This window comes from Cheilinus undulatus, linkage group 10, assembly GCF_018320785.1.
Source record: "Cheilinus undulatus linkage group 10, ASM1832078v1, whole genome shotgun sequence".
In the NCBI taxonomy this organism is placed as follows: domain Eukaryota; kingdom Metazoa; phylum Chordata; class Actinopteri; order Labriformes; family Labridae; genus Cheilinus; species Cheilinus undulatus.
In genome coordinates, this window is record NC_054874.1 from 26,701,922 (window position 1) to 26,720,687 (window position 18,766).

Consider the following 18,766-nt stretch of genomic DNA (forward strand, 5'->3'; position numbering starts at 1 on the left):
CAAATTTCCCATCAAGAGGGCCAATGGGCTGTTTAGCATCTTCCATATCGAGTTGGTTGGTTACTACCGGATCAACGGCCCTTTTGCACATGCACAGCAGCATGCTCGACGGTAACCCCACTTGCAAAAAACTGCCCAAATTGTGTTGCCAGAGATGTTTCAGGGGTTTTGTGTCATTCTGTACTGCAGATGGGTTAATTGTGTTAAAATTTTAATCAGATTAATCATGAGGATGGATTAATCCACATTAATGTGTCAATTTTGACAGCCCTAATTTTTAATTTAACCTTAAATGATGATCATGTGTTTCATTATGAGCAGTTAAAAACAACTCCACAGCTATTACCCAATCCAGGGTACAGAACATAATTTACTCATTACAAAGCTGTCTTTTTACTCAATACAGTGTTGTATCTAATACTTTCAGATCTGTTTTACAAATCTGGCTGAGATGTTCTTCATATATAAAAATGTCTACTACTCATTGTGGAACCTTTTTTTCTCCATATAGAAATGGGTAGCACTTTATGCAAAGCTGTATTTTACTCTAAATAGATCATTCTTTGTCTGCTGCCCTTCCACCTATAAAGGGAGGAACAACAAATGAGGGGTTTTGAAAGTAATATATAAGTATTAGACAGGGTGTTCTAATATTAAAGAAACAAAGGAGTTTATTTCACTAAAACAAAGATGCAAACGACAGTGGCCACAGTACTGGCTGGTGGTTGGCAGAAACACTGGCAGAAAGATTGGAGGCACTGCAAAACAGGAGGATAAAAAGGTGTTGGACAAGGCATAAAAAAAAAAAAACCTCACTGAAAAATCATTTGCAAAAATCACTTGTTTCAAGGGTTGAAGAGGAGCCAGGTTAACGCACTGGCAGCTGTAGTATACTCTGGGATCTGAAGGGGCAAAATGAGAAGATAAAAAGGAGATCTTGATTGCAAATGATTAGTTGCTGATGTGATGCCTCATGAGGTGCAACCATGTCTGCCCAGTACTCCTGCCCTCACCCACCAGCCTGCAGGTGAAGAGAGACATCTTAGCCAGCTCTTTACAATCCCAGAGTCGTACCAGTGTGTAAATTTGTTTATTTCTGATGAAAATATTTATAACTTGCTTCTTCAAGTGTTTAGTGGTAGGATAGCATGGTTTAGAGCAAGGACAGTTGACACCATTTAAGTCTTAACCCTTATCCTGCAAACCACCTTGTTGTTAATAAGACTGACTTGTTGCATTACCCGATATGGTCCTTGATATTTAGGAGATATTTCAGAGTGAAGGACATTGTAGAGTATGGACTTATACCTAGACTCTATCCTGTTCCTGAACCTCTGTGTTTCACCAGAGCTTGTAAAAATTATTTTCTAAGTGACATGCTGAGCCAAGTTTTTGGACACAAAGGAACATAGATCTCTGAGCTGCTTGATCCTGCTGCTAACAGAGAGTCAGAAGCTTCCCCCAGGGGTTCACATCCAAAAGCCCTGTCAGCAAGCAAGGTTCAACTCTCCAAAGGAAGCTCGTGTGGACTCTGTTTGTGAGCTATCACTTGAATTCTGAGAGATGTTTGCCCATAAATCCAGGCTTTTCTCTTTTCTATGTCTTTAATGGTAGTTTACTCTCTCAGTAATGTGTATTCAGGGGCGATAGGCTGATGTTAACATTCCAGGTTTGAAAAAACAAAAACAAAAACTTTTTTTCCAGGACTGGAAAGTCAGGAGTAGCTGACTAAGTCAAGATGTCTTTAACCAGGACTTGAGGGATAGTTTTAGTAGTGTATTTGATGGGAAATAGTGCCTCCCACCAAGGATAGTCATTAGTAAATGGACATTTTGTTTAGACCATGTGGGAAACTGATGCAAAAAGATCCATCCAGAGGAAGACTATTCAAAACAGAAAAAAAAAAAAAAAAAAAAAAAAAGGGGTTTGGTAATTGTGGAGACTTACCTAAATAATAATACCAGATGGTCATAGTGTACACTTTTTCACACAAGATGGTAGCACAAATACATGATTTATGTTGTGCTGAGGACTAAGACATGTTTGGTACATAATGATAATATACAGTACTTAACAAATTTATTAGACCACCCTAACCCTAACCAAAGTAAGGTTTATGCCACAGCTGCCCTAAATTAACAGCATTGGTGATTACCAAAATCATTTTTTATGTTTCTGCAATGGTTAATACATCAATATGTAGAAGCTCTTTAACCCAAATGATATTTTTAATGCTAAAATATAATTATTATTGTTATCCATGAATTTTCAGATGTACTGATTTACAAAAACACTGAAAAAATAGTAAAGCACATTAATATTTCTTGATTAATATGACAAATTATACATATTTACTTCCATTCCTGAACAGAAAAATGAGGTTTAGTGGGTGAATGTTATGCTTGATTAATTTCTGACTTCTCAGAGAGGCCCAGTGAGCCGGCTCAAATTTGGGTGAACTCAGTTTGAAATCCCTCATTCCTAGATGAAATCAATCCTGTGATTCTTTCCTGATGAATTGCTCTGACTACAATGATTGATTTAAATGAATGACATTCATAACATGACGGTCTGAGACCTGGTCTGTAACTGTATCAACGCTTGCTGTCAAACCCGGTGCCATTCTCATAATATCTGGCTAACAATGCGTCATTGCATTCTACCTGCCCATGGGCCAATCACCTCCACTCGTCTGAATGGCAACACCCAGGCCAACACAAGAAACTCTGCTGGCCCTAGGGTGTTCTGTCAATAACACATCAAAATTTGATTGGCTGATGACAGTCACTTAACATTGTAACCCCAATAGTAATACCCAGCTTCAGCTCAGGGCTTACAATGCAACTACTGCTGGCCTCAGCAGAGGAAAGGAGCTGTGATGCATTTGGGACGTAGGAAATTTCTGTTCAGCGCCACAAAAAACAACCATTCACTTTTTGAATAGAGTTGCATACTAAACAAGTAACTGATTCCACACACATTTCAGATATTTATAATTATGAATCACACTTCAATATTTTGAATCATCAAACCAATTTTTATATTTCACAGTGGCATCCCAAGTAAATAAAAAATGTAGTCTTTGAATGATTATTTAATCTTTTTTTTTTGGGGGGGGGGGGGGGGGGGGCCAAACCCATCTGGCCCCCTTGTTAAATCATGAGTTAACCACAGTTCTTGGAAAGCTGAGTTCAATTTCACTGGCCACACCCAGGCCTGATTACCACCAGATTTGCTGAATCAGAAATCACTTAAATAGAAGCTGTCAGACAAAGTGAAGTAGGCGACAAGATCTCAAAAATAAACGCATCATTCCACGATCCAAAGAAATTCAAGAACAAATGAAAAACAAAGTGATTGAACTCTATCATTCTGGAAAAGGTCACAAAGCAATTTACAAGGCTTTGGGACTCCAGCAAACCACAGCCAGAGCCATTATGACATCCAAAAAACTGCAGGCCTCACTGGCCTCAGTTAAGGTCAGAGTTCATGACTCAACCATAAGTAAGATACTGGGCAAAAATGGCATCATGGGAGAGTTCCAAGGTCAAAACCACTGCTAACAAAAACGAACACAAAGGCTCATCTTACATTTACCAAGAAATATCTTGATGATCCCCAAGACTTGTGGAGAAATATTCTGTGGACTGACGAGACAAAAGTTGAACTTTTTGGAAGGTGTGCGGCCCGTTACATCTGGCATAGAAATTACACAACATTTGATAAAAAGAGCATCATGCCAACAGTCAAACATGGTGGCGGCAGTGTGATGGTCTGGGGCTGCTTTGCTGCTTCAGGACCTGGACCACTTGCTGTGATTAGTGGAACAATGAATTCTGCTGTCTACCAGAAAATCCTGAAGGCAAATGTCTGGCTATCAGTTCGTGCCCTCAAGCTCAAGCGCTTTTGGGTTATGCAGCAGGACAATGACCCGAAATATACCAGCTGTCATTTAAGTGTGACAGATATGCAAAACATCAGGAATCAGAAAGGGGCCAAATACTTTTTCTCGGCACTGTATATAATTTTCATTTTGAACAGAGCTAGCATACCCTACTTCTGCTGTGTGCATGTGAGTTGAGGAATGGAACAAAGAGATGAACAGTGTGTTAGAAACTAGCTCTCTTTAATGCAGCTTCTTTTACATATAAGGACAAAATTATTTGCCCTACTTTGATCATTTCAGTTTTTCCCAAGCACTTGGGGAATCCTTGGGAAAAGGTGACATTTTCATGGGGTCCTAACAACTTTCTCCTCAATAGTATTCCAGACAATATCTTTTCTAGTGTTCCCTTTTTTATACTTTCATTTAGGCAGCACGAGGTGAGTAAGAAGAAGTGGTGGCTCATGCCTAAGCACCTGGTGCGATTTGGCATTACAATAGAAGTTACACTTTAATATGACAGAAAAAAAAATGAGAACAAAGAAACAGTGCCTTATACTAGTGATAGGAGTGCTGGCTATTTTTAGTGATCCTGATCATTTACTTCAGCTCAGCAATAACAGTCGACTCTTGCAGCTCCCAAATAGCTCTCCATGTAGCACATTTATCAATCTTTTTTCATGTTATCATATGTCATCATATGTCAATGTCCTTCTATAGTACACTAGCAATGGCAAACATAAAATATCCTAAAATATTCAAGTGCTATATTTGATAGACACCAGTCCTGTCTTATGAAGACATAAGCTAATCATGTTGCAGGGGCTGATTTGAGCTTGAGTTTCAGCTATTGAGCAAGCCAACAGCCAACTGTGTCCCTGCTGCGCACCAAGCAGAGAGCCGCCTGCTGACAGACGATGCATCACTCATCACGTATAATGTTTAATTTTAAAGGTCAAGAGCCCTGCCTGGTTTGCTTGATGTAAAATGCAGAGACAATTAATGGCTGTCGGAACACCTGCCACTTATCCCTCTTTCACAGGGTGAAGCTGCAGCCGGCATACAAGGTAAGACCCCACAGCTGCCACTTTCCAATTACCCTGATTGAACAGGGTGATCAATGAGCTTCTGAAAAGATCAACATTCAGGCAAAGTGGGATGAAAATGCTGGCCCAAATGACACGAGAAAGTTAATTCTTGATTGAATGTTTTCAATCATCAGAATGCATGTGTTAATTTTCAATTCTTCATTTAGTATTAATTTTGGATTTAGTGGAACAAGAGAAGAGGCAATTGAAGTGTTATTATTTCAAAGTCAGTCAGAATCCCAGACAAGAGGCATATAATTAACATATTGATAGGCCCAGCCAACAATTAGCACATTAGTTTCAATTTGCAGGGCTTTTTTCGCTACATATTAAAACTAAGGTGAAAAGATGATATGATGAGCTCACAATACAAAGCTGAAGTTGGCTATGACATTAGTGGTGATTAGCTTATTTAGGGTAACATTACCTGGCAAAATTACAAATTGATTTACAAGTTTTATGCATGAGGATATACAGTGCATTCAGAGAGTATTCAGACCCCCGTCACTTTTCAGTTTTGTTATGATGCAGCCTGATGCAACAGAAAAATTTCAGTTTTATTCTCATTAATCTACACTCAGTTACACATCATGAAGAAGTGAAAACAGAATTTTAGAATTTGCACAACTATTAACCCTTTGATGTGCAACATGGGTCAAAAGTGACCCAGATGAGTTTCTTTTTATCTATATATTTGGAATAAATTAATTTTAACATTCAGTCCTGCAGGTATTCCTCAACTGACTTGTTTTTAATCATCAAACATCCTTATTTAATTTTTAACTTTTTAACTTTTTGAGTTGTACCACTTTTTTCATCACTACCCCTCTAACGCACAACATGGGTCAAAAATGACCCATATTTATTTCCTGTGTTAACTTATGTATATGGCTGAGAGTTTCTATGATATTTCTTTAAAGGTTTTTTTTATCAGTAACTATTCCAATTATGCAGTAAATATCTTGTTTTTGTAATGTACAAATCATCATTTTTATTTTCCCTTTCTTACTTTATGAACAATCAGACCTTTCGTATTTCTACATCAAGTTTACACACATGGGTCAGAAATGACCCGCAAAAATAAGAGTACTTTGTGGGATACTGTAATGTATTTCAGACACTTCACAGCTCAACACAGCTGCCCTTGCACATCTGGTAGATTAAAGTGTTGTTTACAATTGTTACAGCCTTACTTCTGAAAAAATAAAACAACAGTTCTGAAAGATTACTGTAAATAATGTGGTTAATTTTAGGTTACCGTGAGAGAGAGGGAATACATTCCTTGTCAGAGAGTGACAGTAATAACTATTAGCTAGCTAGTTAGCTAGCTTGCTGTTGACATAATCCATTTATTTATGTTTTATTTTACTTTATTATTTAGTTGCTAACCTTTGTAGTTAGCATTGCTAGGCTGCTTATCTTATGAACACAATTACAAGGAGAATTTAATTACATGGACTGCATTTTTGCAGAGTGAATGATTTGCCGATCGTAAAAATAGGAGGGGCTTTTCCTATCAAAAAAAAAGATATAAAATGCTGAAATTCTGAAAAAACTAGGAGTATCTGTCCTGTACACGTCCCCTATTTGTAAACTTTATGTTGATATCAAAGTCAAATGATCATGTTTCCTGTTCTAATTGACCTGTTGACATCAAACAAAAAACTGAAAGAGAGCTTAAAAATCACCCTTTCAACACAAAGTGATTACAATGCAACATGTTGCTTTGTTTTCTTGCTACCACGAAATAAAAATGGCGCAAGATGCCATCACACTGACATGATTATGTCACAGTGTCACTCCTCTGCTCACCTGCTGCATTTTCACTCACACTGCCTCTGCTCCACTCTGCCAGTCAGCCACGCCCACCTCATCAGCCAACTCTGCTCACCTGTGCTCTCAGCTGCCTCTCATGCTCAATCAAGCCAGTTTTAAGCCTCCTCTGCTCAGTCAGACTCTGCCAGATTGTTCTTAGCCCTCATGCAAGACTTTCCAGCACTCTCTTTAGGATTGACTACCCGGTACCGACCCTGCTTGTCTCTGACCTCTGAACTGCGTCTCTGCCCTGGAAATACACCAAAGCCTTCTGTCCCTGACCTCAAGTTTTTGCCTCTGTGGATTGGATTCTGTTTGCTCGGCTTCTGGACTCCTCAGCTGGTGTGTGACAGCTCTGCTCAGATACAGTGAGTGTGCTCCTCCTGGATCTTCTGGTTCTGACCCATCTTCTGTCTCTCCCCCGACTGGGCAGCTCTTCAGAAGTGATTGTTTATTGTTGACTCTAGTGCTGTTCAGCTGTGATCATTAAAGGACATTACGTCTATTCTCCTTCTCTAGTGTGTTGCTATTGGGTACTATAACCACCCGTTACAGATTATGGACTTCTTTGGTTTAAAGAATCCAGAAAGATTAGCTTTCCAGCTTTTTTCTCCACTGATAAACCAAGGGATAGTTTAAGCTCAAGACGATCATGTCAAAAAGGTGTGAACAATGCATGCTGCTTGTTCATCAAGGAACTAGGCAAAGAGCTTGTAATGCCACATATGAAGAGGTGCATGGAGGGCACGCTGAAACTCTAAAAACATGTCATTGAGGCAATGGGAAGATGTGGGTTAAATAAAGAAAACACAGCCACCACTCAGTCACAAAAAGACATTAGACAGGAGGGCCAAAGAAAGAGGAAGAGGTGTGCGATCTGCCCAGTTTCTAAAGCCAGAAAAGGCAGCAGCTGTTTATCCCAGTGCACCAGGCCTGTGTGCAGAGAGCACAAAAAGACTGTGATCCTTTGTGAGGCATGCAAAAATTAGGATGGCAGTTTGTGCTTTACTGAAGTGCTGTGTTTAGTTGAACACAGACGGAACACAATTCAGCAGTTTTCTCTTATACAACAAAAGTACAGTTCAGTTCAGTTCAGTCGCTGCTTTATCTGTTATCTGTGTTTGTGTGACAGAATTACAAATAAACATGTTGCAAATATTGACTAAAAAAATGTTTGGCCCAATCACTGCTAAAGAAATAATACATCATCAAATAATTCAATTATAAATCACACATGGAAGGATGGGTCATTTTTGACCCATGTGTGTAAACTTGATGTCGTAATATAAAAACTGGTTCTTTTCATAGCACAAAGAGAGAAAAATTAAAATAATGATTAAAAAAAAGCATATTAAAAGAATACTTGTAGCAATTAATCATAAAATGAATTTATTTAAAAAGATGGAACAAAGATAAACTCAGCAAGCATTAAATAACCATGGAAATGAATGCAGGTCAATTTTGACCCATGTTGTGCATTATGGGGGGGTACCTACGTTGCACATCAAAGGGTTAAAAACAAAAAACTATAATATCATAAGTATTCAGACTCTGTAAAAAAAAAACTGAAATTCAGCTGAGTCGCAAGCCATTACTCTCAGTCATTGCTGAGGTGTTTCTACGCCTGGACTGATGTCCAAATTAAGTTGATTGGACACGATGGAAGGCTTCACAACTGAAAATGCATATCAGAGCAAAAACCCAAGCCGGTCAAACATTTGTGATGTGTGCTTGTGTTTTAAAGCAATACTTGGTGCAAAATTAATGAAAAATTTTCAACGTTGATTTTGAAACAGTCAATGTGAGAAAGTCTTTTTGTGAGAGCTTCATGTCCCTCTTCACTTACCGTAGCTGCCAGGAGTGAATGGCACCATCAAGCACTACAGTACAGGGAGCCAAATTCTCTGTCCTGGCATCACTCACTTTCATTGTTTTCTCGCATCTCTGGTCCATCCAGCAAGGAATTAAAAGAGAGATGTGAGGAAGAGACACAAGAACAGAGGAGTATAATTTACCAAATGAGTCACTTCACAATGTCTATGTAAGTGATGGCAGGTACTGATGACTAGCTGATTCACCTTGTAGCCCCTTGTGCAAAAGATAAAGGGATATTTTGGTATTTTTTAAGTTGGGTTGTATAAGATACTAGTGGCATTAGCCTCCAGAGATTTGAGTGTGTGCTGCCCTTTTTAGAAAGATGGGCTCTGAGCACTCCCATGGATATCAGGCTATACAGTGTAATAACATGGGTACAGTTTATCCACATAGTTTTTTTTCCCAAAAAAGCTTCTGTATTTGGCACTATTTTGCAATGTGGGCCTTCTTTATTCTTCTGCCTCTGCATATTGTCATCTCCAGATCAGCTGTTTTGGTCTGCACGCTTTGTGAGAGCAAACAACAACAAACTAAGCTAATATTAAACTAAACTAGGGATTTCAGCTTGAGTGGCAATGGCGTGCCGTTCACTGTGGATACAGGGGGATACTTCTATAAGAAACAATAGATGGAGACTCAGTGGGAAGAAAGACAGAGGAGAGCACATGGAAACTGCTTCGCAGCAGAGATCCTGAGTTACCTGGTGGTGCAGGTGCGCCCATGCCCACTGAGCTACACTCATTCAGGAAATTTGTCAGAGGATAGTAGCTTACAGACGCCTGCAGTCTGCATCACTCTCCATCCCGAGGCATTCTTAGAGGATTCTCCTGTTGTACCGAAGGACAATGATGGGAAACTGCCCTGTAAAGCTGCTTGTACATTCATTTGAAAGATGTAGAATAAGTATTTGTAGAAATGCACTGATTCTCTGGTTTGAAACCCACTGGCTGTGGAGGAGTTTATGGTGAAATTTAGAAAGGTCTGACATGAGAGACTGGTGGGATGTGGTGTGACTAAACACATACCTGGTCAGTCCCGTGCTGCTATTCTGTCTGAGTATGATGACTATGAGCTAGCAGAGAGGGTGAGGGTAGGAGTTCAGGGTGATGTAAAAGCATTTGAGAATTTTTTGTACTGCTCCTTGTGTCAGAGGTGGACACCTCCCTACCTCTCCCCAGCATGTACCTTCCAAATAGGGTCAACGCCAGCGCTCGCACTAACTGCTTACAGTTCCTGAGACACTTCACATACACAGTGTGTCAGCAAGGCTAGAAATACCTTCCTCAGCTGTGTCTCATACTTGATTGGTCTCAGGCTTCTCAGGGTCCCGATTTCCCCAGAAGTGGTGAATGTGTGATGACCTACAAAAAAGGTATTTATGAGGTAACTGTGTAATAATAGTAAGAGGAGGTCAGTTTGCTTCTGATTTTTTTTTTTTTTTAAGCAAAGGTACACGGCCATAACTTTTTGTAGGACTGGCTTAGTTTTATTATCTTGCATTTTAATTTTCAGATAATATAAAATATTGAAAAATATAAACTGTATTCCTTTTTTTTCCATTTTGGATTAAGAGGGTGCATTTAAACTTGAAGCCGCATCTCTGTTACACATGGTCAGATGCATACGTTTTAGGCATGTATGGTGCTAAGGATTTATTATGGGGGCCCAAAGTGTGTTGCTCCACAGTCAAGGCCAAGCTTGACAGCATCTCCTTTGCCCGGATCTTTTCACCCCTGGTAGTATGATGTAACTCTCTTTTCGTGTAAAGTGTAAACACAATGCTGCAACCATAAATCACTTATAGCTCAAGAGGGGTCTGGCTGCAGACCGCAGATCTCAGACACCCCCTCTGTAAGGATGGAAGGGATGTAATTTGACATTTTATACGCTTTTTTTTTTTTTTTTTTTTTTTTTTATTCAATTTTATTCATAAACAAAGTGGCAACATTTCATCAATACAACAAAAAAAAGGTCCAGTGTCTAAGATTGGATTCACTTCTGTATAGACCTGTTTAGAAGGTAGTTACATGAATGTCGGCTCACTTTAGCCTTGTTAGCTTTAGCTAAAGCTAACATAGCTTCACCAGCTATGGAGTGAATATTAGCTACTATATAAGCCACAGTAGTTACATTTGCTTTAGCTAAAGCTAACACAGATGACGCAAGCCATTATTCACATAACTACTTAAAAAAATGGCTCTAACTTTAGGAAATATAATATATCATATCTAATGTAACTTTGTTTGTTTTAGCTTTACCTGCATTAGCTATGTAGCTGCGTTACCTATGTAGCTATGCTACCAATGTAGCCTATGTAGCAAAACAGCTCCATCAGCTCTAGATTTAGCTATGCTGCATAGCTATGTTATATAAGTAGCTGACATAGCCAACTTTAGCTTTAGCCTTTGCCTCCTTAGCTCCATTTTAGAGTTTTTCATGGTGGACATGCTTTTTTCCTGTAAGCAGACCGCTCATTTGTTTTTGTTTTTTTTGTTTGTTTGTTTTAAACATTTTGTAACTAGCTTTTGCAGGTCAGGATTTTTGACTTTGAACTTTTTTTAGCCTTACCCAAAAAGTTTAACCCGATGCTATTTTAAAAGTTTTAGCTAGTATTGCCCTTCTGACAGCATCTCACCATGGTCTGCAAGGGGGGCATTTGCAGGCTGCAGCCAGATCGTCTTGTCCTGCTCCCCATAGTTTATGTTCCCCTTTATCTTTTACTTTCTTGAATCAAAGTTTTTTTGTGAAAGTGCATTTTGTATGATGAAATTTGTATAAAGTTTGCATCTCACTTGAGAAAACTTTATTTTAATTAAGTATTATGCAAGACTTATCATTATTAACACAGGTTTCATCTCAGGACAAAATAACATGAGTCTTGACTTTGTATATGTATTCAGAAACTGTAAGAAATTTGGACCAATTGGAGAACATTTTCATTGCTTATTTTGCATTTTGGTCCACTCGTGGCCTTCAATGTGAGCACAGACTAAACTTGATGTAATTATGCAAAAATTTGGCGGAAAGGTCAATATTTCAGACCCCAAATGTCTGAAAACGCCTCAGACTGAGCTCTGACAAAATGATCTGATCTGAGACAAGTCACCTCAGAGCTGTTGTCCATGCCTGTCAAACATCTCACAAATATTTTTACTCCTCCTTGTGAACTCTCCCATACACTTTAACTTTCATCAGCAGCAATTTCTCACAGACAAAACTGGATGATTATTATAATGAGGCTCAGAAAGAAAAGAACTAAGTGACAGTGTGACATGCAAATAAACACAATTATAATATTTATGCAACATGGAGTCAGAATTATGTAATGAAGAGGAGTTTGAGGACATGAAATAGTGAAAACATACACAGTAACCTCCCATAGTGAGGGAGGAACGTTTCCATACAGAGATTAATATTAATAAGACATTATTAAAAACTAAACACTGCTTTTAATCTATAGAAACAAAACCACAAAATCAAAATGATCTCAGGAGACTCCAGGCCCAAATGATCACCCATAACACAGCAGAGCTACTTACTGTATACTGTATACTGAAACAAACTTTCATAACACCGATTTGTCCAATAACTTGCATTTCATCCAAAAAAGTCGACACATTAAAACATGCTGGGGTGATTGTTAAGGCATATTTTCACAGAGCTGCTAAAATGAGTATAGTGATTTGATATCTTGATTTCTTCAGGCTCCCAAGCAAACAGAACTTAAGGTGATAATGAGGAAATTAATTTGCTGTGGAGACGACAGACATTTTACTAAAAAATGCCCTGTTTACAAGTACACCATACAGCAGGACTGTCAGGAACACTAGTCACACGGTAGTAGAACCTTTGCTCATTTGCAAATTACACCATCTACACATTTTGAGTCCTGTTTTTGTTGAGTCCTGTTTTTTGTTTTGTTTTGTTTTGTTTTGTTTTTTTTTTTGTAGTTTTCAACATGTCACTAACACGTCTTCTGAGGATTCCCAGCCCATTCTTGATTTAATATTCTTCTGGCATGGTCCTTGGTCTTCAGTTCCACCCTCAAATTTTCAATGGGATTCAAGTCAGGCTCTAGCAGGCCAGTCAGTAACGTTCACTTCAGTAGGAGAAAACTGTTTTGGGTTGTTGTGTTAGAATACAAAGCAATGACCCAAATTTAGTTTTTCTGCTGACTGCTTGAGGTTTTCTTTTAAAATCCTCACATATCCTTCTTTCTTCAGGATTCCTTCCACCTTTATGAGATTCCCGGTTCCAGACACACTGAAGCATCCCCACAGCATAACACTCCCACCGCTGTTTCACTGTGGGGACGGTGTTCTTTGGGTGGCGCACCTCTCCCTTCTTTCCTCAAACATAAGCAAGGTCTCTATGGTCAGAGAGCTCTAGTTTGGTCTCATCTGACCAAAGGACATGCTTCCAGTATGCAGAATTTTTCTCCAGGTTGTCCTTAGCATAGTTCATTCTGGCTTGAAGGTTTATCCTCTATAGAAGTGGAGTTTTTCTTTGTCTGCAACCTCTGAGTCCATTCCTGTGCAGGGCTCTAGTGATAAACTTCTTTGAGACAACAAGAAGCTAACAACGACAACAAGGTATGCCTGTCCTTAAAATGAACTGAGCATATCCTTTAGAAATCCACTGAAAGATGCAGGAAGAAGGTATCACATGAAAGTAGTTTCCTCCCGTGCCAAAAGAGTAATGGCTTGTAAACAGTGAAGTATAGAAAATGTTGAGCAAGGACACAGAGGACAGGAGCAGCAGGGAAATCTGCTGCCTGATATTCTCCACTCCCTTTACTGAATCATTCAACTGCTGCTCACATTTTTCAGAGCAGCAGCCGTCTTTGTTATGGCTTCAGGGGGCCTGATGACAGAAGCAATTACATTTAAAGGAACCTAGAATAGTGAGAGAACAAAATAAGATGATCTAGCATCCTTGACCTTCTTAGGTTCTTTGGAAGATTATTTATCAATGATGCAGACCTGAGGTTCAACAAGGGACTGTCAAGCAAAATGTTTTTTTGTCTCCTAACTCTCTTAAAAAGGCGACTCCATAAAGGAGCTATGTCTAAAAAACTTTAGACTTTTAAGGACAGTGGTGTTTGTAAAAAAGTTCATGTTGTATAAACTGTGTCCAGCTCATTTGACAAGACTTTTTTTTTTTTTTTTTTAACCTAGTCGTACAAAGATTCAGAGGTATAGCTTCCTGGAACGTGTGCAGCCATTGTCTCATTGTTACAGGATTTGGTGAATGGATCCATCTTTGAACAATGAAGTGCTTCACTGCACCATTTTTAAAGCCAATTTAATCTGTCTCATTTCTTTCACTTCCCCCGATCTATTTTTCAGCTCCATCCATTCAAGCATCCATTATTCTGTCTTTGAACAGGAAGAGTCCTGAATTTACAAAATGCAGCTATAGAAATGACATGATGGTCCTTTGTCTGGTTTGTTTCTATCTAATGACAAAGGACAGAGGAGCAGTCGAACAGTGCTTTCATAATAAGTGACATCAACAGAGCACCGGTTCAGCTCAGTTATTGGAGCAGGTACATGTGCAGGGCTGCCCAAAGAATTGCTGGGGCCCCTGAAAACCCAGATGATAGGCCCTCCCCAGCTGTGATTTAGTGATGTAGCATTTAGTGCTAGCTTCCTGGCTAACAGTTACCTCATTTTGGACCTGAAGTTTGTCAAACTATAACTGGGTTCTGATGTTGGAATTATTTATTCATGCTACTTTTTCATCCATTTTCAGCATGTTTTCAGCCTCTTTTGCCGCATTTATTCACTTTCTGCCCATTGTTGCTGTTTTTTGCTTTCTTTTGCCAATTTTACCATATTTTTTGCCACTTTTACCAATCTTAGCTGGTATTGTGCCACTTTTAACCCATATTTCCTGTTTTTTTCTTTTTGCATTTTGTTGCAACTTTTGGCCCATTTTCTCCTGTTTTGCTTGTTTTTTGACAATGTTTTGCTTTTTTACACCATTTTTTACAATTCTTTTTGGCTCTTTTATCCCATTTTTGCCATTTGTCACCCATGTCTGCCACTGTTTTGTTACTTTAGACCCAGTTTTTCTTTTTGCCACTTTATTGCCCATTTTTACCACTGTTTTTCAAACTCATTTTCTACCAGTTTTTGCTTTTTTTTTTTTACTCTTTCTTATCATAATTTGCCACTTTGAACCTTTGTCTTTTCTTTTTTGCACGTTTTTGCCACTATATGCCCATTCCTTACCGCTGCTCCTAGCTTAGCCACTGTTGCCACTTTACACCATTTTTGGCGGTGACCAGGAAGAATCCTGATCAGATGCCCGAACCAACTCAACTTGCTCCTTTCAATGCATAGGAGCAGTGGCTCTACTTTGAAATCTCTCTGGATGTCTAAGCTCCTTACCCTATAGTCTAAGGCTGAGCCAAGACACTGAGGAATCTCATTTCAATCTCATTATCACTACTTGAACCCACAATGTCATTCTTTTGTTCCTAGAGCTCATGACTATGGGTGGGGGCTGGAACATAGATTGACTGGTAAATCAAAAGCTTTGCCTTCCCTCTTCACCACAACAGTCTGATACAGCGCCTGCAACGCTGCTGATGCCGCACGAGTTGACCTGTCAATTTCACAGCCCATTTTACCGTCACTCCTGAACAAGCCCCTCCTTCACTCAAGGCAAAGACTAACTCCTCAACTGGAGCTGGCAATCCACCATTTTCCGGAAGAGAGCCATAACCTTAGACTTGGAGATGCTTATTCTTATACCAGCCCATTTATACTTAGCCACAAACTGACCCCGCGTCTCTTGGAGATGCCCAGCTGAGGAAGCCAACACTGCATCATCTGCAAACAGCAGAGATGAAATTCTGAGCTCCCCAAAGTGAAAATCCTCCTCCGCCTGACTGCTCCCTGAGATCCTGTCCATGAAAATCACAAACAGAATCAAAGACTAAGGGCAGCCCTGATGGAAGCCAACATGCACCAGAAATGTGTCCAACTTTGTGCCGAGGATGCGGACACAGCTCTCACTTTGGTTATACAGGAACCTGATGGTTTGCTGCAGCGGCTGCAGAACCACATATTCCCGCAGTGCCCCCTACCTGACCCTTTGAGGGACAGGATTTAAGCCTTTTCCAAGTCCACAAAACACAAAGACTGGATAAGCAAACTCTCATACTCCCTCAAGGAACCCTGCAAGAGTAAAGAGCTGTCCACTGTCCCACAACCAGGATGGAATTGCCTTTTAAGTGTGCACACTAAAAATGATCAATTTTACTGTTTTTCTTTAAAATAATCCCTGATATTACAGAATGCATTTTTGAAGTGTCTCCTGTCACATTCTCTCTCTGATGACATTAAATGCCCTTAGAAGGCAGCACAGCCATCATATATCACATCTCTGTTAAATCAGTCTCATAATCAATACTCAACAAAACCTAGTAACTTCCTGTTGTTTGAAGTTCCACTTGTTCCTTGAGTCAGTTTAAAACTATGAAAATGGACTACCCTGCTTTTGAATGTAACTGTTTTTAATTGTGCTGTTGATATTCATTGCATCATTTTGTTTGGTTGTACTCTAGACATCACTGAAAATGAGGGAATGCCCTCAGTGATTTTTCGAGATTAAATAAAGGTGGAATGAATGATGAATGAATGAAAATAGCCATCCACTTTGTTTGACAGTATAGTAATGGGTCAATTCCTGACAATTTTTTTTTTTCTTTTCCTTTGTTCTTAAAATTTTGTGTGAAAAATGAAATAAATAAACTAATTAATAACAAGAGTGTCTCCTGATTTCTGAGTCTCATTTCAACCAGAAAAGGAAAATACATGGACCTATAAGACAAACCATAATGGCTCAATTGTAAAACACTGGTGCAAGGGAAGAGATCTGCAGAATTAGAATGCTAAAGGGATTTTTTCTTGGTTTGTCTTTTTTTTTTCTGACTTTCAAGCAGTTACTCATTAGGATTTAAAGCACAAGGTCTGTGAGCCAAAGGAGGGGTTGGTGCAAGATACAACAGAGATGGACAGGCTGCATAAGCAAAATGAACATTTAAATGTGCATTGCAGTGAATATAAACCCTGATATGCAGGGGCCCAGTGACTTTCCTGTATTCTTCCAGTTTTATTTAGGGACAGTATATTTATATCATTATATCAATATTGTATATTTTAAATTTTCTAAATCCAACTGAGGGATATAAAGGCTGACCAATAGCACCGATTTATATAAAAAAAAATAAATCTAAATCTTGAAAATGAAGAGGTTATGGCCAGATGCTGACATTATTTAAAGATCTGTACATGTGACACAATAGCATAAACTGTGTTTACGCTGCAGTACATAAGTAAGACTCATCGCTGCATTCTGAATGCTGGCGTGTCAGGTGTAGAGCGTTCCACACCGCTAAATAAAAGTCCTGCTTGAGGCTCACTGCACTAACTGTGCTGTTTTACTGTGCATCCAGGAAAACCTGAAAACTGTCATGTCAGCATTTCAAATGAGGGTCTCTCCTTACTTGTCACCTCTCCCTTTCCTCCACCATCATTCCTTTTCTTTTCTCCTCTACATCTCTTCCTGACAAGTGTCCCATCAAAAAGCTTACGTTGATGTGATGCTGAGTACCTTTTCCTCTCCTCTTCTTCTCTCTTCCTTCTGCAGCAGCATTTAAAGTCTCTCTCAGTCGTATCTCTGAATGCCTCATTACCTGGATTGTATGGCCTAACATTGGCATTCCTCTCACTCGCACTCTCTCTCTCTCTCCTTCTCCCTTTCTGTCTCTCTCCCAGTTCAGCAGCTATAACTTGTCAGTGCCAGCTGCGGCCATCACTCCTCAGTGTCCCTCTCTGTCCTCACTCATCTTCCCAGCTTCATTTCACGCTACTTCCTCTCCCCAACTGCTGCCACTCATTCTCTCCCATTTTCTTCCTTCCATTGTTTAATCCTCTCTTTCCAAACACTCCATCGTTTTCATCTTCCACTTCTTTCAAGCTCCTCCTCAACACCCCCCCTCTCCGTCCTACCTTGGCAGGCTTCAGCACTATCCGTGCCCACAGAGTCTGCTCTGCGGAGAAAAAGAAGTTGGGCCGAGAGAGGAGTGAAATGTGGGAGGAAAAGAGATTCCTCATCCTGGCTTTAGACCAGCACAGTTAATTGGTTTATACAGCGCCCTTCCCAGCAATTCCTGATCACTCTCCGTTCATCTAGTGTGTAACTATACAGGTATGAAAAAAAGAGAGAAATAAGGCATGCATTTGGCTGGTGTCCATGTGTGCTTATGTTTTAAGTTCCCTGTTTTCCCTAGAAGTGCTGAATCTGCTTTATCTTCGCTGGTATAGAGCCAATATTCTCTTGTATGCAGGCCCAGACTGGACATCAAGAGAATTCAGATTGGCTTGAAGTGGCAGGTCAGTGTTAAAAATGCAAAATGAATGCGTAAATCAAAGTAGGAAATACACATAGGCTCATGCAATGATTAACTGGAGAGATTAGAAAGAAGAAGAAAGAAAACTGAGGAGAAGAGAGAAACAAGGAGTTCACAGAGCTTGAACGGTCGGTCTAGAATTCCTGACCTAGGTACTGAGCCTTAAATGAGACTTCACCATGAATGAGAGACCAGGAAAGTTGTCACCTGAAAAACAACACGACAACTGTATGTAGAAACACAAACATACCACTTAAGATGACTGTCTTAATACAGTTTCAAATGTTAGGTCCACAGGGCATAAAGTGTAGTTTGTTTTTTAGTGTAGCACAGCAAAGGGAAGTGGGAACTACAGTTACCATCAGCCCTTGTGTATCCATCATCTTTTGCACCCCACTTGCTGGATTGATCTAAGAGCAAAGATGCTACGAGTTGTGAGGAAGAACTGAGTGATAAAGTTTTAGAGATTGTGTACGCTCCAGCGACTTTTAAATCTCTCATGTGGAAGCATTTTGGTTTCCCGGTGTCAAGAAATCAGAAAGGAGAAAAGGTGACAGACAAACAAAACCAACAGATACTGCCAGACTGTGGTTTACACAGTTAGTGGGGAATATTTATTAACATAAGCAGCAACTTAGAAAATCATCAGATGCAAGAAGCAGAATCTGGCCAGGCCAACAA